Consider the following 22,813-nt stretch of genomic DNA (forward strand, 5'->3'; position numbering starts at 1 on the left):
GAGTCAGAAAAACCGTGCTTTAGTTCTAGCATTTTCATGGAGCCGCTGAGTTATTTGGGGCACAGCCTCTTAGGATCTCATTTTTGATATCTATTAAATGAGAGGGGTTGGACAGAATGCTCTCTAGACTTTCTTATATGTTTGAAAGTCCTGGGTTGGGCATGGTGGCTCATGCCTATAATCCCAGCATTTTGGGAGGCTGAGGTGGATGGACTGCTTAAGCGCAGGAGTTAGAGACCGGCCTGGGCAACACGGTGAAACTCTGTCTCTACAAAACATACCAGAATTAGCCAAGTGTGGTGGTGCACACCTGTTGTCTGAGCTACTTAGGAGACTGAGGTGGGAGGATAGCATGAACCCGGGATGTGGAGGATAGTATGAAGTTGCAGTGAACTGAGATCATGCCACTACACTCCAGCCTGGGAAAAAGAGTGTGATTCTGTCCCTCCACTCCATCCCCCAAAAAGTAAGTCCTGAATATATAAAAACCATGTTCTCTATTAGCTATACAGCATATAAAGTATCTATCGAACCGAAGATACTATCAATTGAAGGGTGCACCATTAATTTGTGTACTGTTAAGAAAGAGACACACTGCCTATTATCATTTAAAGAGACAACAATAAGAATACTGTTTTAAAATTTTAAAAATTTAGAAGACTGTAAGAAGCATTACAGTTTAGATGTGTGTAAATATAAAGAAGTATATCTTAGAGTCTCTAATACATAGTGATTATTATTTTATTCATCTAAATATTTTTCACAGAGTCTTGCACAGTACGTACCATATCTAATAAAAATCTATGTATTCATTCAACAAATGAATATAAATTTGGTCCTTATTATATGTTAAGCAATACAACATGGATACATCAAAATGTACTGAATAATGGAATTTTAGAAGTATTTTTGCAACATCAACGTGCACATGAAGCTAGTGATGCTGTTGAGAAATCAGCTCAAGAAAACAATGAAATGTTTCTATTTAGGACAGCAGAATTACCAAAAACTTGATCTCTAATGTAGACATTTGCTCCAAAGAAATTTGTACTGAGAAATGGGAGGTAGATAAACAAGAGTCTCAGATCAGTTTCTTAGTCATCCAGGGACTTCTGTTACTTCTTTCACATTCTGTAAAGATCTTGTTGAAAGAACCACTTCTTGCCTCCATGACTCTGATGAAGATGTTCTTTCAGCTATAATTTCTTTTCCAGTAGAAATAAGGCAAGGGATGACTTTTCTAAGAACACTTTGATACTATATCATATGAAATAATTTTATATAATTTATTATTGTAATTTACTGTTAAATTGATTTTTTTACATTTAAGAAATCTTCATATCATCCACTTGTATCTAATAGTATCCTAAGACATAAATAAGCTCCTAAAAGCAACATTTTTAAAGGAATATTTCCCTGATAAGCTCTCCCTCACAGTCAGAATCTTGAGTGCAGCAAATGACAAATAAAGCTCATTTAGCCTCAATATCTTTATCTACAGGGGATATTATGCTGAAGACCTTAGGAAAATGGCAAAATAATGAGTTGAAATGCTTGAGCTCAATCTATATAATGGAAACCATACGCAATGTTATGTAGTGATTTTAAGCCTAATTATATACAACAGTGATGTTTGGACCCTCCTCAGGAAGGAACTGGCAAGAAGTGTAGTCCGGAATGACTGAGAGAACAGTTTTTGTTCTTGTTCTCTTTGGATTTCCCTTCTTGAGCTGTTCTTGCCTTATGGACTCTCTGGGTATTTCTATTTGGTCTTTAATATGGCTTGGCATTTATTTGATTCTTCTCTCTTTCCTTCTTTATTAGTCTTGCTAGTGGTCTATTTTGTTGATCTTTTCAAAAAACCAGTTTCTGGATTCATTGATGTTTTGAAGAGTTTTTTTGTCCGTATCTTCTTCAGTTCTGCTTGATCTTACTTATTTCTTGCCTTCTGTTAGCTTTTGAGTGTGTTTGCTCTTGCTTCTCTAGTTCTTTTAATTGTGATGTTAAGGTGACGATTTTAGATCTTTCCTGCTTTCTCTTGTGGGCATTTAGTGCTGTAAATTTCCCTCTACACACTGCTTTAAATGTGTCCCAGAGATTCTGGTATGTTGTGTCTTTGTTCTCATTGGTTTCAAAGAACATCTTTATTTCTGCCTTCATTTTGTTATTTACCCAATAGTCATGCAAGAGCAGGTTGCTCAACTTCCATGTAGTTGTGCGGTTTTGAGGGAGTTTCTTAATCCTGAGTTCTAATTTGATTGCACTGTGGTCTGAGACACAGTTTGTTATGATTTCTGTTCTTTTGCATTTGCTGAGGAATGCTTTACTTCCAAATATGTGGTCAATTTTGGAATAAGTGTGATGTGGTGCTGAGAAGAATGTATATTCTGTTGATTTGGGGTGGAGAGTTCTGTAGATGTCTATTAGGTCTGCTTGGTGCAGAGCTGAGTTCAATTCCTGAATATCATTTTTAACTTTCTCTCTCATTGATCTGTCTAAAATGTTGACAGTGGGGTGTTAGAGTCTCCCATTATTATTGTGTGGGAGTCCAAGACTCTTTGTAGGTCTCTAAGGACTTACTTTATGAATCTGGGTGTTCCTGTATTGGGTGCATATACAGTTAGGATAGTTAGCTCTTCTTGTTGAATTGATCCCTTTACCATTATGTAATGGCCTTCTTTGTCTCTTTTGATCTTTTTTGCTTTAAAGTCTGTTTTATCAGAGACTAGGATTGCAACCCCTGCTTTTTTTTGTTTTCCATTTGCTTGGTAGATCTTCCTCCATCCCTTTATTTTGAGCCGATATGTGTCCCTGCAAGTGAGATGGATCTCCTGAATACAGTACACTGATGAGTCTTGACTCTTTATCCAATTTGGCAGTCTGTGTCTTTGAATTGGGGCATTTAGCCCATTTACATTTAAGGTTAATAAAAAATGATAAAGGGGATATCACTACAGATCCTACAGAAATACAAACTACCATCGGAGAATACTATAAACACCTCTATGAAAATAAACTAGAACACCTAGAAGAAATGGATAAATTCCCGAACACATACACCCTCCAAGACTAAACCAGGAAGAAGTTGAATCACTGAATAGACCAATAATAGGCTCTGAAATTGAGACAATAATTAATAGCCTACCAACCAAAAAAAGTCCAGGACCAGACAGAATCACAGCCTAATTCTACCAGAGTTACAAAGAGGAGCTGGTACCATTCCTTCTGAAGCTATTCCAATCAATAGAAAAAGAGGGACTCCTCCCTAACTCATTTTATGAGGCTAGCATCATCCTGATACCAAGGCCTGGCAGAGACACAACAAAAAAAAGAGAATTTTAGACCAATATCCCTGATGAACATCGATGCAAAAATCCTCAATAAAATACTGGCAAACCGAATCCAGCAGCACATCAAAAAGCTTATCCACCATGATCAAGTTGGCTTCATCCCTAGGATGCAAGGCTGGTTCAACATGTGCAATCAATAAACCTAATCCATCATGTAAACAGAACCAAAGACAAAAACGCATGATTATCTCAATAGACACAGAAAAGACCTTCGACAAAATTCAAAAGCCCTTAATGCTAAAAACTCCCAATAACTAGGTATTGATGGGATGTATCTCAAAATAATAAGAGCTATTTATGACAGACCCACAGTCAATATCATACTGAATGGGCAAAAACTGGAAGCATTCCCTTTGAAAACTGGCACAAGACAGGGATGCCCTCTCTCACCACTCCTATTCAACATAGTGTTGGACATTCTGGCCAGGCCAATCAGGCAGGAGAAAGAAATAAAGGTATTCAATTAGGAAAAGAGGAAGTCAAATTGTCCCTGTTTGTGGATGACATGATTGTATATTTAGAAAACCCCATCATCTCAGCTCAAAATCTCCTTAAGCTGATAAGCAACTTCATCAAAGTCTCAGGATACAAAATCAATGTGCAAAAATCACAAGCATTCCTATATACCAATAACAGACAAACAGAGAGTCAAATCACGAGTGAACTCCCATTCACAAATGCTTCAAAGAGAATAGAATACCTAGGAATCCAACTGACAAGAAATGTTAAGGGCCTCTTCAAGGAGAACTGCAAACCACTGCTCAGTGAAATAAAAGAGAACACAAACAAATGGAAGAACATTCCATGCTCATGGATAGGAAGAATCAATATTGTGAAAGTGGCCATACTGCCCAAGATAATTTATAGATTCAATGCCATCCCCATTAAGCTACCAATGACTTTATTCACAGAATTGGAAAAAAACTACTTTAAAGTTCATATGGAACCAAAAAAGAGCCCACATTGCCAAGACAATCCTAAGCAAAAAGATCAAAGCTGGAGGCATCATGCTACCTGAGTTCAAACTATACTACAAGGCTACAGTAACCAAAACAGCATGGTATTGGTACCAAAACAGAGATACAGACCAATGGAACAGAACAGAGCCCTCAGAAATAATACCACACATCTACAACCATCTGATCTTTGACAAACCTGATAAAAACAAGAAATGGGGGAAAAGATTCCCTATTTAATAAATGGTGCTAGGAAACCTGGCTAGCCATATGTAGAAAGCTGAAACTGGATCCCTTCCTTACACCTTATACAAAAATTAATTCAAGACTTCAATGTTAGACCTAATACCACAAAAAACCCTAGAAGAAAACCTAGGTAATACCTTTTGGGACATAGGCATGGGCAAGGACTTCATGACTAAAACACCAAAAGCAATGGCAACAGAAGCCAAAATAGACAAATGGGATCTAATTAAACTAAAGAGCTTCTGCACAGCAAAAGAATCTACAATCAGAGTGAACAGGCAACCTACAGAATGGGAGAAAATTTTTGCAATCTACCCATCTGACAAAGGGCTAATATCCAGAATCTACAAAGAACTCAAACAAATTTACAAGAAAAAATCAAACAACCCCATCAAAAAGCTGTGGAAGGATACGAGCAGACACTTCTCAAAAGAAGACATTTATGCAGCCAACAGACACATGAAAAAATGCTCATCATCACTGGCCATCAGAGAAATGCAAATCAAACTCCAAATGAGATACCATCTCACACCAGTTAGAATGGTGATCATTAAAAAGTCAGGAAACAACAGGTGCTGGAGAGGATGTGGAGAAATAGGAACACTTTTACACTGTTGATTGGACTATAAACCAGTTCAACCATTTTGGAAGACAGTGTGGCGATTCCTCAAGGACCTAGAACTAGAAATACCATTTGACCCAGTGATCCCATTACTGGGTACATACCCAAAGCATTATAAATCATGGCAGTATAAAGACACATGCACACATATGTTTATTGTGGCAGTATTCACAATAGCAAAGACTTGGAACCAACCCAAATGTCCATCGATGATAGACTGGATTAAGAAAATGTGGCACGTATATACCATGGAATACTATGCAGCCATAAAAAGGGATGAGTTAATGTCCTTTGTAGGAACATGGATGAAGCTGGAAACCATCATTCTGAGCAAACTATTGCAAGGACAGAAAACCAAACACCGCATGTTCTCACTCATAGGTGGGAACTGAACCATGAGAACACTTGGACACAGGAAGGGGAACATCACACACTGGGGCCTGTTGTGGGTGGGGCGAGGAGGGAGGGATAGCATTAGGAGAAATACCTAATGTAAATGACGAGTTAATGGGTGCAGCACAGCAACATGTCACATGTATACATATGTAACAAACCTGCACATTGTGCACATGTACCCCAGAACTTAAAGTATAATTAAAAAAAAAATATGGTTTGACTCTGTGTCCTCACCCATATCTGATGTGGAATTGTAGTCCTCATATGTTGAAGGTGGGTTGTGATGGGAGGTGATTGGATCATGGGAGTGGTTTCTGATAGTCAGCACCATCCCCCTAGTGCTGTCTTGTGATAGAGTTCTCATGAGATCGGACATTTTGAAAGTATGTGGTGCTTCCCCCGCTTGCTCTCTTTCTCTCCTGCTCCACCATGGTAAGATGTGCTTGCTTTCCCTTCGCCTTCTGCTATGATTGTACCTTTCCTGCAGCCTCCCCAGCCATGCAGAACTGTGAGTCAATTAAACCTCATTTCTTTATAAATTAGCCAGCTTCAGATAGTTCTTTATAGCAGTGTGAAAATGGACTAATACAGTCTTCTTGCAGTTTCTGTTCAAAGTTCATTTTAAGTACAGTGCCCTGATCAATCATATTCCCAAAGAGGCCCTTCTTCCCTCTGCTACCCAAGGATACTCATCCTGAGACTGACTTTTCTCTGGGCTCAGAAGGCCTCCCAGCTTCCTGTTTCTCTTCGGTCCAAGCATATTGTGTTTTCTGATCAGCTGAATCTCTTCTCTAAACTGGGAAGAAGAGAGAGGAATTAGGATCAATTGAACAATTTGTCCCTGTGGGGCCAATCGTCATGGGTTTCCCTTCCTAAGGAATTTTTTTTTTTTTTTTTTTTTTTTTTTTTTTTTTTTTTACTAAGTGCAACATTTCCCTGAAAATGTGACTTTACCTATTCTTATGGTTTTATGAAGTCATAGAGAAAGCAACAACTGCAATTATTGGCATTCTGGCTCCTACTGTGGTTGATACCTACAATTTCTGTTGCAAAGGATACTTGTCCAAGAATACTTGGAACTACATCTGATACAGCTTGGAGGTACATGTCATTAGTTGCAAATTGCCAAGTCCTGTTTAAGCCACAAAACGAAGTGTCATCATGGCCGTGCTCCAGAAAGGGCAAATATGGATTTTTGGTATGGTAGCTACTATCCATCAATCAGCTGTTTGTTATTTGGAAATTGCTGATGACAATTGTATCCAAACTTTGCCACCTGTTTTGCAGTGCACAGTTTAGCCTAGTTCTACCATTCACTACAATTCATGGGTTACATATAACAATATTCAGCCTCTCCTTGGTTTCCAACATGCTCCGGTTAACCATATTGCTCCCAACTTCTGTCTCATGTCATTACTTGGCATGCACACCCCAAACATTGAGTCCTATTGGAATAAATGTAAAGCAAAGTGCAAGACCACAAGAGGAGTTTATCATACGTTGGACTTACATATGGCCAAATTTATGTGGTGTGATTGATTTGGAAATGTTTTCAATTCCCTTTTGCTGCACATAGCAGAACAATCTCCTGTTAACTAATACGATGTTTTGACTGTTGGTTTTAGTATGTTTTGATATAAATATCCAAGGACAGATCTTTCAGTTGAATACATCTGAGAAACAAATTGTTCAATTGATCCAGGAATTACATACACTGCTCTTTGGGGGTGAGTTGGCTTTTACCCAATTGTGTATGTCTACCTTTGTGTGAGCTACACAAGGATAAGAATTTATAGTTGATTAAGTATGTTGCTGAAGACCATTTCTGTCAACTCTGAGCACCAGATCATAGTTAGAAACTTCACACATACACACACACACGCACACACACACACACTTAAATCAGTTCCCATTTGTATCATTTGGACCTGTATTGCCCCTTGCAGGAACATCCATTGTAAGAGTGAGAATAGTCTATATTGGTTTCTTTCTTCTATAAATGTCATTGAATAATTGCTTTCCTGAAGAATCCTAATCCATATGACTACATTTTAAACACAAATTTCTCCCCAGTGGTCCTTTGGCCATGGAGAAATTAGCATTAACTATAAAGCAGAGTGCTTGAAAGAATTTCCTTGAGGGAAATTGGGATAGCAAGTGAGAAAGAGATTTATACTTTTCATTTAGCGGCAATATGTTCTTTATCCAATTTTACAACATTAGGACCATTAAAGGGCAGGAATGTGAAATATGTCCTCTCTGAAGACAGTTCTTCATATTTGTATAACGTTTTCTGCTTTAAGAAGCCAGTCGCAAGAAAGAGTCCAATGTGAACGTACTCTGCTGTTCAAAGTGTTTATTTCGAGGGCTCTTCATTTCCCCTACACCCTCCAGAGAGTTAAAACACTACAGGGCCTCTAATCTCTACCTACATAACCGTGTTCTTTGGACAGTCAGTTTCTGAAATTTCTTTTCAAATCAGTGACAAAAATGCCTAGCCTATTAGTGGATTCCATTTTGTAAGCTTATTTTTACAAATCACAGACTTCTCTAGTATCTTTGTAATTATTCAATCTGACCAAGTGATTTCTGGTAGTAAAATGTATTTGAGGCTGTGTATATCAGCCAGGGGTGTTCTTTAATGAGAAATCTTATCACACACACCTTCTGAATACATTTCAACTGCACACAAGACTGGGTTTTGTATTTCTTGGCAATATGCCAAGAAAAATCTCTAGGAACAAGGCTAGCATTTGATGCCCAGTGGATTCACACATAAACCTGACAATTTTCTTTGGATCTCTACTCATCAGAAGCTGTTATTAAACCAGATACTATGAGCAAACACACTCTTAAGTCCCTCTGGGTGGGGGTGTGTGTGACAGACAGAGGGACAGCAGAGTTCCGTAACAGAATTTTGAAGCCTTGCCCTTCTGCGTAATTCAAATGGCTTTTTTTGTTTGTTTGTTTGTTTTGAGAGAGAGTCTTGCTTTGTTGTCCAGGCTGGAATGCCATGGTGCAATCTCAGCTCACTGCAACCTCCGCCTCCCACGCTCAAGCAATTCTCATGCCTCAGCTTCCTGAGTAGCGGGGATTACAGGTGCCCGCCACCACGCCCGGCTAATTTTTGTATTTTTTGTGGAGACAGGGTTTTGCCATGTTGGCTGGGCTGGTCTCAAACTCCTGACCTCAAGCAATCCACCCTCCTCGGCCTTCAAAAATGCTGGGATTATAGGCGTGAGCCAGCACATCTGGCCATCAAACGGCATTTTTCAAAAGGGAATGAGGATGGTGACGTGATTTGTTACTTATTCCCAGGTCAGTGGTTAGTGGCAAGTGGCCACTGAGAGTAGACAGGGGCCTTTCTAGGTAATCAGAGGTAGTCAGTGTGAAGTCACAGAGTAGACAAGACAAGGGGATAAAACCTTAGGCCAAAGGACTGAGATAGGACCTGGAAAGTCCCAGGGGAATACTGGAGGCTGAGAACGCTCTCTGAGCTGGGTTTTGCTAGCCATGGAGACATCCCAGGGCATCTAATGCCTTTTAAGCTAGAGCAGTTCCAATCTACCCATGTGGCCTCACACAACTTTGCCAATGCCTCTGGATGTAAAGGTCCTTCTGTCATCGGGCAGTTTCTTTCAGAAGCTAGTGTGCGTATTTTATTCACTTGTGGACCTTAAACATTTTGCTTCTAGGGAAAGACATGTAAGGCTCATCAACAGCACCTGGCAAGTGTTTAGAAAAGGCTTCTCCTCTGGAGAGAAAGAAAAGCCTGGAAGAAGATCTGAGTGTCGGATGCCTCAATTCACTGCCGTCAATATCTAAGAGGGGCGGGGACCCTGGTTACAAGGCCCTGCCACAAAATCTGTCAGTTGGGTAGAAATTGACTCAGCATTTTTCTTTGTAACAAGCTCAGCCCTGATTTCACTCTCAGGGCAACAGAACCATCATCAAGATGGCCGGTGAGATAACCAGGGTGTTTCTGAGATGAGGGAGTGAGGGTGTAATAAGACAATGGGAAGAAGAGGGTCTAAAAAACACACAAAAAATTCAATGTCTGGAAGTGAAACTCTTCCTAGCTTTAACTAATTAGTTATAAATGTTAAACATGCTGGAAATGGGTTATGAATCATTCAGGTAATAAGAGCAATTACTGTCCAGCTGTCAGTAGAAAAGAAAATAGCATAGTTCATCTGGATTTTACTTCCAGGTCTATCCAACTGTCAGTGGGAGTCTCAGTTTAAGGGAGTCCCTTAACCTCTCTAGGGACCTCAGTTTCCCCATCTTTAAAAGACAGCATTAATTCTAAGTTTCATCCAGTTTTATTAACACTATGTAACCAAAAAAAAAAAATGCAACAAATCGTATGCGATGGTTAATTTTATATGTCAACTTGACAGGGCCACAGGGTGCCCAGATGTTTGTTTCAATGTTATTTCTGGGTGTGTCTGTAAGGGTGTTTCCAATGAGATCAGCATTTGTACCAGAGGACTGTGTAAACCAGACTGCCCTTCCTGATGTGAGTGGCCATCATCCAATCAGTTGAGGACCTGAATAGAACAAAAGATGGAGGAAGGCAGAATTCACTCTCTTTGTCCAATTGATTGAGCTGGGACGTTGGCCTTCTGCCCTCAGACAGTGACATGTACCATTGGCTCTCCTGGTCCTCAGGCCTTCAGACTCGGACTGGAACTACACCACCAACTTTCCTGGGTATCCAGTTTGCAGACTACTGATTATGGGACTTTTAAGCCTCCATAATCATAGGAACAAATTCCTTCTAATGATCTCTTTATATTTACCTCCTATTAGTTCTGGTTCTCTAGAGAACTCTGACTAATACATTATACCTTTGGGGACAAAGATACTGCTCAAGGCTAGCCTTCTTATCTCCAATTTTACTCAAAATAATTTTAGGAACTAAACACTTGGTATTTTCTCTCTTTGTTCCCTTCAAGTAATAATTACCTTTTAGTGTTTTGTTCTTGGGTAGGAATTAGAAACATTATGTAGCTGACAGAGGGCTACATGCCGAGCTTATAAGGAGGAGCTGCTTTCTGCAGCCAGTTTCTTGATGAGAATTCAGCAGGAGGAGCTCTTTAGCTGTGTGAACAGTCAGTCATCAGAAGGGTAGGTAGTTAGCAAGATCTATGGTATTCAGCAAAATAAAACTCTCCCAGCAGAGAATACCATGCTTCTTTACTCATTAAGGAATGGGTGCGCCCTTCCCTGACACCCTGACTGTTCCAGCCTATAGTCAAAGTATCAATGGGAAATCAGGGATCCATACCTGCCAAGTCCTTTTTTAGGTCTCTTTTTAAAAGCTGGTGAGCTACCCCTATACGTCAGAGTGCCTGAGGTCGAGAAGAGCTGGAGGGGCTGATATTTAGCCAACGTGGTCGCTTCCACTGACCCTTTTGTTCTCATAGCAGCCCAGCCTCCCATCAGGAGGCATGGAGCCCCACCAATGCAGGGGTCTAAAAAGGCACCAGGAAGACTGGGCTTGGGCTGCCAATGAGGGGGCATCTGTCAGTGAGCTTCCACTTTTAGAAGATATGGCAGCTTCTAGCTAACTTTACCAGATGCTTGTTGTTGAACTCTTCCTCAAGTCTGCAAGTGGAATTCTTCAGAGAAACATGGTGTTTCTCTGGCTGCCACAATATTTATTTATTTACCTACTCAACTATTTGACGGAGAACGTCACAGGGCTTAGAGTGGTCTCAGCCAAATTGTCAGTTCATGAGGCTTCTGATCTGTTGCAGTGAGTTTGGATTTTTACCCTTCAGGACTGTCTTCGACAGAAAACAGAGGTGCTTTGGGTTGGTTTGTTTGTTTGTTTTTAAGGCTTTTAATACAAAATCACAGAGAAATACAGAAAGAAAATATCATACAAGCCAATTACTAAAAAAAAAAAAAAAAATCCCAACCAGCAAATTTGTCACATTGGTCAGGCATTACAAAACAGGATAGAAGAAAAAGAAAAAATAAAATAAAACACTCCCTGAAATCTGGCAGGTGGATTTTAGAGGCCACGGGGAGCTTGCCTTAGTCATCCTGGTGAAATAGGATAGCAGTGGTTTTCGGAATATGGCCAACGCCTCCTCTGTTTCTTGCCAGTAATGGTCATCTGAAGGGAGGGTACTAGCCTGGGCAACAAACATTTGATGTCACTTATGCAGTCTGAGGTCTCAAAGACAAGTAGCCTTGGAGTCTTCCATTCCATATCACACACAGTCTCGATGCTGTCACTCGATGCTGAGATAATGATGGGCTAGTCAGGGTGGAAAGCAACTTCACTGATGGAGCCAGCATGGCCGGGCAGCTTATACAATATTCTTCTGCTTGTGGCATCCCACACATACACAAACCTGTCGGCTGAGCTAGCTGCTATTTTGCTTCCATCAGGTGACCAAGAACATCTTAGAAGGTTCTTTTCAAAGTTGTGCACATTTCCTTGAAATATCTTTACACACCTCTCTTTGGGGGCAAATGGCCAGACATCCCAGACAAGAACTGTATTGTCCATTGCATTGGACAAGAGACAAGAGCCTTCAGAACTTAAGCTCAGGCCAGTCACTGAATCTGCATGGCCTGTCATGGTGTACATTAGTTTGTTCTGGTGCAGGTCCCAGACCTTGATATCATTGTCTATTCCACAAGAAATAATCTGATCACTTGGGTCACTGGGGGTCACAGCTAACACCTGGTACATGTTCCGAAATGTTTGGATGGCTGCTTTCTTCCAGATGTCCCAAAACTTAACTGCCATCGTCACTGCTAGTGCAAACAAGCTGGCTAGATAACAGGAATTCACAAAAGAAGTATGTCCCTTTAGCCTTTTAACCCTCTTGCCTGTTTCGCTATCCCACACAGCCACAGTTTTATATGTGGATGCTGAGAAGAGCATACTGCCATCTGTGTTGTTGTGCAGTTCCATCACTGCTCCACTGTGTCCTTTCAGTATGGCAGAGTTATCACAGTCACCATATACATTCCACGACAATATCAGTCGGTCAAATCCTGCAGATGGATAGGTGGATCCGTTGGGGTGGAACGTGAAGAAGTATACTTCCCCTTCATGTCCAGAGAGCAGCATGATTGGGGCTTGAAGGGAGGAACACCAGCAAAGCTCCCGGCTTGGCCTGCTTCTGCCCCGCTCCAGGGCCCGACCCCGCCGCTCCCAACAGCAACTCATGCCGCTGCCGCTTGACTGGGACCAGCGGTAACTCTGGGCCCCTACGCTTCTGCTGTTCTATCACGGCGGCAACTGGATGGTGCTTTGGGTTTTTGAGGCCCACCTGCCTCCATTTTTGTGCCATTTCCTCCGTGGAGATCTCCCATCCCTCAATGCACAGGGTTCCTGTAGTCCCTGTGTCCCTTCCCCATCCTTCATATCTGCTTGCAGCTACTCCACAGCTTTTTGGAGGCAATATGATGACTTCAACTTTATTGTGTGTGACAATGACTTCTGTTGTTTCTCCAGGGACATCTGCATTTGAATAGTACAAAATCCGTTAACCCACAAAGCAATTTCAGGCAAAAGTTTGGGAGGAAACTGGGGAGTTCTTTTTTTTTTTTTTTAATTTATTTATTATTATTATTATACTTTAAGTTCTAGGGTACATGTGCATAACGTGCAGGTTTGTTACATATGTATACTTGTGCCATGTTGCTGTGCTGCACCCATCAACTCGTCAGCACCCATCAACTCGTCATTTACATCAGGTATAACTCCCAATGCAATCCCTCCCCCCTCCCCCCTCCCCATGATAAGCCCCGGTGTGTGATGTTCCCCTTCCCGAGTCCAAGTGATCTCATTGTTCAGTTCCCACCTATGAGTGAGAACATGCGGGGTTTGGTTTTCTGTTCTCGTGATAGTTTGCTAAGAATGATGGTTTCCAGCTGCATCCATGTCCCTACAAAGGACACAAACTCATCCTTTTTTATGGCTGCATAGTATTCCATGGTGTATATGTGCCACATTTTCTTAATCCAGTCTGTCACTGATGGACATTTGGGTTGATTCCAAGTCTTTGCTATTGTGAATAGTGCCGCAATAAACATACATGTGCATGTGTCTTTATAGCAGCATGATTTATAATCCTTTGGGTATATACCCAGTAATGGGATGACTGGGTCATATGGTACATCTAGTTCTAGATCCTTGAGGAATCGCCATACTGTGAGGAAACTGGGGAGTTCTTATAGAGTGGGGCTCATACCACATCTCTCCAATCACGTTATGTGGGGTTCTAACCCTGAGTCACACCTGGCCAATCCTGCTCACTATACCGAGACACTTCTTAAAATTGCCTGGGAAATAGCTAATGCAAATTTGAACTTATCGTTATAATTAATTAATTAATTAATTATTATTATTTTTTGAGACGGAGTCTCGCTCTGTCACCCAGGCTGGAGTGCAGTGGCACGATCTCGGCTCACAGCAAGCTCCGCCTCCCAGGTTCACGCCATTCTCCTGCCTCAACCTCCCGAGTAGTTGGGACTACAGGCCACCGCGCCTGGCTAATTCTTTTGTATTTTTAGTAGAGACGGGGTTTCACCATGTTAGCCAGGAAAGTCTTGATCTCCTGACCTCGTGATCTGCCCTCCTTAGCCTCCCAAAGTGCTGGGATTACAGGCGTGAGCCACCGTGCCCGGCCGGTTTTAATTTTTTTGAGCATTTGTCAAAAGCCATGGATCCTCTTCCCATTTGAATGTACACATGTATACCTTTTTTTTTTTTTTTTTTTTTTTGCGACGGAGTCTTGCCACGTCGCCCAGGCTGGAGTGCAATGGCACAGTCTCGGCTCACTGCCACCTCCGCCTGTCTAGTTCAAACGATTCTCCTTCCTCCGCCTCCTGAGCAACTGGGATTATAGGTGCCCGCCACCAGGCCCAGATAATTTTTGTATTTTTAGTAGAGACGGGGTTTCACCATGTTGGCCAGGCTGGTCTCAAACTCCCGACCTCATGATCCACCCAAAGCGCTGGGATTACAGGTGTGAGCCGCCGCACCCGGCCCATATCCAAATTTTACATACAATTTTAGGAAGGGTCACCAGACTTCCTAGAGCTATTCTTGGGATCCCAGGTAAAGAAAGTTTGGTATATGAAGTAAGGAGACCTGGATTCAAGTTTCCACTGTGATTTGAGGCAAGCTTTCCGTGTTCCTGTGAACCAGCTTTCTTGCCTGTAAAAGGAAAACCGTAGATTCTATCAGTGGTTTTCAACTAGACATAAAACTGCAGGAATATATTGACCCTCACACTCATTTAGAAACTGGGGTTGAGAACTATGAGGCAAGGAGACCTCTCCCATGACCTTTGGCTCCAGCATTCTTTGATTCTGAGGTTTTGCTCCAGAAATCCCCACAAACTTGAGAAGACACTCTTTCTACCCCTAGTGGGGAAAAGAGAAGATGTTGCACAACAGAGATGCTCATAAAGCCTGACTTCACCTTTCTTTCCACTCTGCTCCATTGTTTCATGGGAGAAAGTGGCAGAAAGGGAGTAGAGCCCTTCTGGAATTAATTCTCTTTTCGTTAAGAGTCCATCGGATTGGGGGAGGATTTATCTATTCAACCTTGAAAGGATAGAGAATCTAATTCATCGTTATTTTTTGAGAACCTACTTGGCATATGGTAGGTACAGAATAAATGTGTTTTTTTACTTAATAAAATTATTTATCAAGATTTATTATTATGATTTTTTAACTAAGTAATTGTAATGAGCATCTGCTTCTCCACTCTGGTGATTCTTTGAGAATCACCAATATAATATTATATAAGGTTTTATTTTTCCTGAAGTCATTGAAATAGATATGAATTTATTGATGAATTGAAATTCAAGGAATATTTACTAAGCTTTCATTTTGTGCTTGACACAGTATTTTCAAAATAGTAAAGATTTAAGAAAAGGGTTTACAGTTCCATGCTAATACTATACATATATGTAAATACTACTTCTGAAACAAAATTATAGTCCATTTATACTTTTTCTTCCCATTCCAGAAGGGGGGGATATAAAATTGTATAAAATTAAAAACAATTAAAAAATATTCTTTATTATTCCCTAGTTTGGAACCGACCCCACCCCCCCGCGTTCTTCTGGTTAACTACTCTTGTTATGTCACGTGGAAGGACCCAGCCACGTGCACGTGTTTTGGGTCGGGGAAGCCGCCCATTTTGGACTCCCTCAGAAGGCATCTGTCACGGAGCTGAGCTAGCTTCACTAACAGCTTTATCTTCCTGTCTACCATTGCATGAAATGACTCTGTAAAGTACAGTTCTGGCTGCATGCAATGAGGGGTAACCCCAGCACCAAAGGTGATGATAGAATGGACTGAAAGTGATGAGATTACATATTGCTCTGTCAATGCTGTTGCTCAAAACTATTCTCGCTCAGGAAAAGATTGAATTGCTTCAAATACTGAACTTCTCCCTTAGAAAATGTATAATTGACTGAGTATAAAGAAAATACTTTTCATTTATGACCATAGTTATGTTTTTAATGTAAATCATCCTAGTATAGTAATATTAATAAATATGATTTATTGTATATTATCTATGTGTTAGTCTCTGTATTAGTCACTTTAATGCTGACATTGTATCACTTAACATATATTGAACATTTACTCAGATACCCAAGTAATTATCTCAGCAGGCTTATTAGCTTGGTACTATTATTGCCATCATCCTCCTTCTATAGTTGAGGAAATGAAGGCTTAGAAGGATTAAATAACCTGTCAGAGGTCACTCAGTCAATAAATGGTCGAAAGCTGGGATTCCAATCCAGCTTTTCTAATCTTATTTGTAATTCAATCCTCACGCCAATTCTATAAAGTACTTATGGACATTTCCATTTTATAGATAAGGAAGCAGACTTGGGGAGGTGAAATAATCTGATAATAGTTACATAGGAAGTAAATGGTGGAGCCAAGCATGAAACCAGAGTAGTCTGACTCATAAACCAATGCTTGTTTCATTGTGCCATACTGACTAGTTGTGGATTTAAAGCATGTTACCATGTAAAAAGGGAGGTACTTACCTATTTAAACTTTTAAAAGACTAGACATTTATTTTGGTTTGCCTAACAACTTTCTTTTCTTGGGTATTCAGTATCAGAGGAAAATGCCTGGTACCTGGGGAATACCAAAAATAAAAAGAAAATGACATGTTTATTACTGCTTACAATGATTCATTTTCTACTTTTTTACAGTAATATTTAAGTGAATTATTCGGCAATAAATTTTTTTAGTACAATCCAATAACTGCTTTTTGAACACCTACCACATGCAAGGCTCTGAATTAGGTGCAATGATGATGATAGAGATGACTAAAACATCGTCTGTCCTGAAGAATGAGGCAGGATTCATGCCTCACCCAGGAGAGCAGATGGGCAAATAAACCATAGCAGAGTGTCATGCAGGCCCCAGAGAAGGAGAACAGAAATGTCACATGAAGAAGGTGGAAACAGAGATTGGCCTTGAAGATGGTACATTAGTTTGGGTTGCCACAGCAAAGTACCATAGACTAGGTGACTAAGGAACAGAAATTTATTTTCTCACAGCCCTGGACAATGAAAGTCTGAGATTAAGGTATGGGCAGGATAGGTTTCTCCTGAGGCCTCTCTCCTTGGCTCACAGAGAGCTGCCTTCTGGTTGTGTCCTCCCATGGCCATCCTTTACTCTGTGTGTCTGTGTTGTAATCTCCTCTTCTTCAAAGGACACCAGCCATCTTAGATTAGAGCCAACCCTAATGATCTCATTCTAACTGAATTACCTCTTTAAAGGCTCTGTTTCCAAATAGAGTCATATTCTGACATACTGAGGATTAGGCCTTCAACATATGAGTTTTGAGAGGAACAAAATTCAGCCCATGACAGATGGGTAAACTATCGAGAGAGGAAGTCTAGGCAGAGAAAACAACACGAGACAGAGGTTAGAAGGGAGCAGTGTGAAATGCATTTGGGGGAGAAATTAAGTAACCCAACATGATGGAAAAAATAATGGCATTTAGGAGAGTCCCCCTGACACAATGTCTTTCAGTCATTACCTGAAAGAGGAAAGGCAGTGAGGTGGGGGTAGGGGGAGTAAAGATGTTGAACTCAATTTAGGACACGTCAACCTTGTTGTTCAATATACAGGAATTTGAAAAGATGGGTTTAGAATATTGGAGTGACATTGGAGTATATAAAAGATTATCAAGTTATATGAGAAGTTTTACCAGGAAAGAAATTGGAGAGTTATTCATGAAAATGTTAAACTAGTTGTATTTGGAGGTAGACTACAGTTTATTTGTATTCCTTCTTTTTACTTTTTAGTATTATTCAAAATGTTTATCATGAGCAACTTTAATAACTTTATAATTATATTAGTGTGAGGTATCCATGTTTCTTAAGTCCCTATATAAGATGGGTTTAAAATCCCTATTCCCTCACTCATCATAGGTCTAATACCTTCCACAAGATATCTAAGAATTTAGGAGCCTCTCACCCAATTAGTTTGTGGATTGTCTAAAACCTTACAGGCCCTGCTGCTATTTTGTACCTCATTTATCCAGATATTGAATCAGAATTTTACTTATTTTGTGAAGAAGAGATCATAAAAAGCCTCATGAGAATCCTTGGCTAATACTAGAATTTATTAAAATTCAGGAGAGATTGTTGAGCTTTACATTGCAGATGTGCAAATAACCTAACATTGACCTAGGGGCATCCTTCTTAAAGGGTCCCTCAGCCATTTCTACCAACTCAGCCTAAGTTTATGCCACTCATCTCTACTTTTCCTCTGGCGGACACTTCTCCTTCACCCTTATTTTCCAAATTTCTTCCACTTTCTTAAGAAAATCAATTTAGCCTTCTTTATATTCTACTCCTTCTTTCCAGGTTCCCCCTGCCCTCGGGTCTTATCTTTTCTGCCCAACTGTCTCAACAACGTATCTTCTTAAAGTAAGACAATTTCATTCCTTTTTTTTTTTTGGAGGGGGAGTCTCACTCTGTTGCCCAGGGTTGGAGTGCAGTGGTGCGATCTCTGCTCACCGAAACCTCTGCCTCCCAGGTTCAAGCGATTCGCTTGCCTCAGCCTCCAGAGTAGCTGGGATTATAGGCGCCTGCCACTACGCCCAGCTAATTTTTTGTATTCTTAGTAGAGATGGGGTTTCACCATGTTGACCACGCTTGTCTCAAACTCCTGACCTTGTGATTCACCTGCCTTAGCCTCCCAAAGTGCTGGGATTACAGGCTGGGATTATGCGCCCAGCCGACAGTTTCATTCTTAAGAAGAATTTTAGTTCTATCCTTTAATATATTTTTTACCACACAATAATTGATTTAAGGAGTACTTCAAAAATAACTAAATGTTGGACATCATGGAGAGAGATGAGACCATCTGGGAAGAGTATACAGAGTGGAAAGAAATGAGGCCTTGAGGAGCGCCCACGATGAGGGGTGGAGTTGGGGCATAGAGAACCCCGGTAGGGAGACAAGGAAAGACGAGGCAGGAGAATCAGGAGGATGCACAGTCAAATTGAGGGAGGTGAGGGCTTTGAGAAGGAGTGGGAGATAAGTCTCAAGGGACAGGGTTCTGAAGAATAAAAGTGGAAGCAAAGTCATTGGGGCCTTGGGATTCAGTACAGTGGTGCTATTAGGACCCAGACCCAGGATCCCTGCTGGGATTGTCACATTCACTGGAGGATTCATGACTGCCTGAAAGAATGGGGACACTCCAGAAATCCTACACTAACTGTGTAAAACTGGCAATGCATGGTTTGTGTGCTGCCAGAGAACCCCTGAACATTGAAGCTGACTTGGCTGAATGTGTGCCCAGCTGTCCCTAGCAGCTCACCTAGTAGCCAGCCTGGCTTTGTGCCCTGCTGTTTGCCCATAGCAGCCTCAGATGCCAGTTTCTTTCACTCATGTCTCCCCAGTTGCACGGATTTGTAGTACAGAACCTAAGTCGCTGACTCTGCCATTCCCTGACTCTGTGAACTCAGGCAATGACTTCATCTCCTGGACTCAGTTTCCTTATCTGTTAGTGGTAATGAGCATAATTATACATGTCATCTGGGCCTCCCAGGGTCAGTAGGCAAATGACATGAGAAAAAGTATAAGTATAAATGCTCTATAAGTGCTACTGATTCAGACTACCTGGGCTTGGCCACCACTTACAAAATACTTGACCTTCAACAAGTTATTTAATTTTGGTGACCCTCAGTCCCCTCATCTGTAAAATGGGGATAATAACTATACCTACCTCCTAGGATTGTTGTGAGCTCTAAATAAGTTAGTACACACAATGACCATAGAGCAAATTGTGACATTTAGTAAATGCTATACATGTGCTAGCTATTATTATACTATTACTATTATTGTACAAGTGGTGATGTATATACAAACCATTTTTTTGGTCCCCCATAGGATCCAAGACAGTCCACAGTCCAAAGTTTATACAATACCGAGAGATAACTTAAATTAGAAGTGGGTGAAAGATGGTTATTCCTTCTGTTTTCATTCTCCTGTCTCTATTCTGCAACCACCTTCCGTTCTGTTTGCTGCCAGTTTGATTCTGCCCCTGTCAGGCCTGGCTTGGATCAGTTTCTAGCATCTCTAGGCTCCCTGTTCTACCAAAGAGAATTTTATATTCTGTCCAGCTCTGTTTTGGGCTAGAGTGGGATTAGTAAGGAAGTGGAGAGAGACCAATAGAGCTCTCAGGGCTGGGAGGCAGGCTGGGGAGAGTCTCTTAAGGAAGGAGACACTCCAGGTGTTTGGAGGCTGAAAAGAAGTTGCCAGTGGAGACAGAGGAATGGAATATGCTGGCTAGACAGATAATTGATGGAAAGAGTGCCTGGAACAGCCAAAAGGGCATGAGTTCAAGGACACAGGTATCTAAGAACAAAGGTGGCTGGATTTTAAAAACAGTCTTCATAAATCAAGTGAAACAAAGCTGTCTATCTTTGCAATGTAGGATGATCGAAATATCTTTCAGGGTAACTCCTCTTTGCCTTCCTCCATCTGAAGGTAAGTAAGGTCAGTTCTAAGCAAAACTGGGAAGCCTGCCAAAGTATATCCCCTTCTTCCTCAGTCCCCTTTCTTCTGTCTCTTGTCCCATACTAGTTGGGGCATTTTCCCTCCCATCCCTGGGCTCCTATGCTCCACAGGCTCATGTCTAACATGCCAGGCTCCAGATCCAGTCAATACTGATGGAGACCGACTAAGTGGCAGGAATTCTCATGCGTATTATTTAACATTACAGTACCTCCATATCTCTGTTCTCATGGAGGAGACAAAAGCTCAGAGAGGGTGGGTGTAAAGCTCAAGGCCACACAGAAAGAAAGTGGCAGGGGTAAAATTAAAACCCAGGACTCCTGAAGACTGGTCCAGAGGCCTTTCCACTATTCCCCACCAAGTCCCCACCAGTTGTCTTCAGTGACCTTCACTGACACTCCAGCCACCTTGGCAAAGCTCTTCCCCAGCTCATGTGACCTTCAGTCTTCAGGGCTGAGCGTCTTCTATGGTTCCAGACTCTGATATCCCTTCTTCCACTCACAACCACCTTTTCTAATAGCTGGCCCACACCCATGTCCCTGCTACCTCCATAGCCGCCTTCCCACCTCACCATCTCCAAATTGTCAACAATTTCCTGGGCCCACGTTCTGCCCTAGCCAGCTGGGGAGGCACAACTTTACCTCTATTCTCTTAGAGTTTTTCTGATTAGCCTGAGAATTCAGTTGATGTCAGATAGGAGAAAAACATACAAATGTATTTAGTGTCACTTTTATGTGGTATGGAAGCTTTCATAAGGAAATGAAGGCCCAGAGACCCAGCTTCGGTTGAATGCTTATATACTGAATTGGAGAAAGATTAGTAAATTGTGAAAATGTGACAAGGCTAAGGGGCTTGGGCTAGGACAGTTAATTGGGTAGAGAAGTAACTAGGAAGGTAAGGGTTAGCGTAACAAGGTTTGCACAGACTTCCCTCAGTCTCAACTTCCCATCTTCGATGATAGGAGTATTTTTTTTTTCTGGTATAGGAGGACACCTTTCAGATGGGAATTTCATCTTCTATTTTTAAGAAGAGGAAGAATGATCTTCTTGTACCTGCTGTTTTTCAAGTACCTTTAATTCAAAGTTGTCAATATGCCCGTTGGCACCTTTTGGGGGCAGTGTGTTCTGAACTTCTCTATAACCGAACACGTACAGGCCATCTCTGCAACCGCGGGACTGATATCTTCCCCATTTTCTTCCTTTCTTTCCTTTGGCCTTGCAAATCCCAAGTTTGGGAAATCTAAATATTCTTTCTCTGCATCTACATAGGAGCAGCTACTGAGCATAGTGCAGAAAAAATCTCACTTTGCCAATCAATTGGCCGCAAGTCTCCAATGACCAGACTTGCGGCCAATTGCTGGGGGGCTCAATTCAAACCGATGGTCCTTTTCTTGGAGACTTCAGTTCTGTTTCACTTGCTACTTTAGTGTTTCATCTCCCTTTTCAAGCTCCCTTCTTTTGCACAACTCCATGACTCCAATCTGAAGAACTTGCCTTTTTTCTTTTTTTTTTTCTGGGAAGAAATTGCAGCCCATCTTTAAAGTATTGCCTTCAAAATTTAGCTTTTTAATCCACAAAATTGTCTGTATTAGTTGTTCCTGTCCTATTCCCTTCCACCTCTGTAGCATCAGTGGTTCCCCTCCTGTTCAAAGCCGACATCTCCCTCCCAGGCTGTGCTGTGGAACACATCTCCCCAGACTTGGCAGCCTCTGTTGTCTTCTTTATTCCTTGTTCCTGCCTTCTGTCACTGCCCTCTCAGAATACCAGCCTGAGCAAGTATTTCCTTTTTATGAACGAAACGAAACTCCTCTCCTTTTGCACTCTCTCCCACTAGCTGCTGCCTGTCTCCTTCCTAGACCTGTCCTACCTGCTTCCGCCTTCTCATTTCTGTTCAACCTCTTACCTCTTTGCACCCTAGCTTTCAGTCTCCATCCCTCTAGGAACACTGCCCTCTACAAGGTGATGTCTGCTTTTACTAATAGCTAAGGGAGAAGTTTCAGGCCTGGCTCTCCTTGTTCTTTGAGGCCTCCCTCCCTCTTATACTCCTCTCTTGACTTTTAGGGCATTGTTTTTCTGATTCTTTTCAGCATCTTTTTCTTTTTTTTTCTGGATATGGAGTCTCACTCTGTCGCCCAGGCTGAAGTGCAATGGTGTGATCAGAGCTCACTGTAGCCTCTACCTCCTGGGCTCAAGTGATCCTCCC

At 41.4% G+C, this 22,813-nt stretch overlaps 1 protein-coding gene and 1 pseudogene across 3 annotated transcripts in view; one reads left to right on the top strand and one right to left on the bottom strand.

The window, feature by feature from the left end:
• The window catches only part of KCNAB1 (potassium voltage-gated channel subfamily A regulatory beta subunit 1), a 498,217-nt gene that overhangs the window by 126,534 nt on the left and 348,870 nt on the right, over positions 1-22,813 (top strand). The gene's annotated exons all lie outside the window — the stretch shown is intronic.
• LOC102133103 (U5 small nuclear ribonucleoprotein 40 kDa protein pseudogene) lies at positions 9,572-12,807 on the bottom strand (annotated as a pseudogene).

The sequence above is a fragment of the Macaca fascicularis genome, chromosome 2, assembly GCF_037993035.2.
Source record: "Macaca fascicularis isolate 582-1 chromosome 2, T2T-MFA8v1.1".
NCBI classification, from domain to species: Eukaryota; Metazoa; Chordata; class Mammalia; order Primates; family Cercopithecidae; genus Macaca; species Macaca fascicularis.